Source organism: Harpegnathos saltator, unplaced genomic scaffold (genome assembly GCF_003227715.2).
Source record: "Harpegnathos saltator strain DR-91 unplaced genomic scaffold, Hsal_v8.6 scaffold99, whole genome shotgun sequence".
Taxonomy (NCBI): domain Eukaryota; kingdom Metazoa; phylum Arthropoda; class Insecta; order Hymenoptera; family Formicidae; genus Harpegnathos; species Harpegnathos saltator.
This window is the reverse complement of record NW_020230727.1, coordinates 111,385-112,608: the sequence shown is the minus strand read 5'-3', so window position 1 is coordinate 112,608 and position 1,224 is coordinate 111,385.

The window sequence follows — 1,224 nt, the reverse complement described above, 5'->3', positions numbered from 1 at the left end:
CAGATTACGCACATTGGACAGATTCATCAGCCAGGCGTCGATGATGCGCGCGTGCAGATTGTCGCGACCGGCGAATCGTCGAACCATAGCGTCGATGAAATTGCGCTTTTTCACGAGGTACAGCACGCTGGCGAATCGATCGAGCATCAGACCCAGCAGAAACGTCTTGCCGGAACCGGCCACGCCGTCGATCACCACGCGTCTATTGGGCGCGGCGGTCGATCCTCGCGCGGACCAAATACGTTCGATGGTGCTCACGACGCGACGCTGCTCGAGGGTCATCGAGTCGAGTATCACGGCTGGCGCGTTCTCATCGCCGCACCGTGTAGCGCTCGATACCTCGCCGATCGTCGTTACGACCGACGCGCCGTAATGACAACGACGATCTTTGAGCGCGCAAACTCGCCCCGTTCGCTTCTCGTAACCAAAATCTGCCGCGAAGACACGCGGAATCGTTCGCTCACTGCGATACCGCGGCCGTCGGTGAAACGAAACGCGTCGATCGGACAATCAGATTCGGCAAAGTCCGTCCACGACCAACGAGGAATCGTTCTCTTGGACGCTACTACGCGACGTCGTTTCGTCGGAGGGGCCGAATCGTCGGTGCGCCCGGCGTCGGGCGGCCGATCCTCCGCCTCGACGAAACCGTCGTCGTTTGTCTCTCGGACGTGAACGTCGCGCGCGTCGTCCCACCACCAACGACGCTCGGGCTTGTCCGCGTAAACACGCACCACTCCGCGACTCGACAACCACTCGAAATTCACAGAATCGAGCGGACAATCACGCGGACTCGAGCTCATCAGGCCGAACGAGCGAAAGAACAAACGCACCGTCGATCGAGCGCAATCGAGCGCGGTAGCGGCGTCCTCACGCTCCTCGTCATCGAAATATGGCTCGATCGCGATCAATTCGCCAGCGTTGTCGTCCGATTTGGCGCGTAGTTGCGACATCTCGTCGTATTGTCGCCACTTTTTGAGCAGCCACGCTGTCGCGACGGGTTTGTCATTCGTAAATTTCGCGGGGGTTCGTCACTCGTCATTTTCGCGAGGGGTTCGTCATTCGCCAATTTCGCGACTTTGCCGCGTTCGATTCGCACATGCGACGCTATAACGAACGATTCGACCGACGGTGACTATCGGATCATCGACACGCGCACAATCGTCTCGCTGGCGTCTCGCTGTTGCTCCTCGCGCAGTTGTTGCGCCAGTGTGGTCACCACGTTGT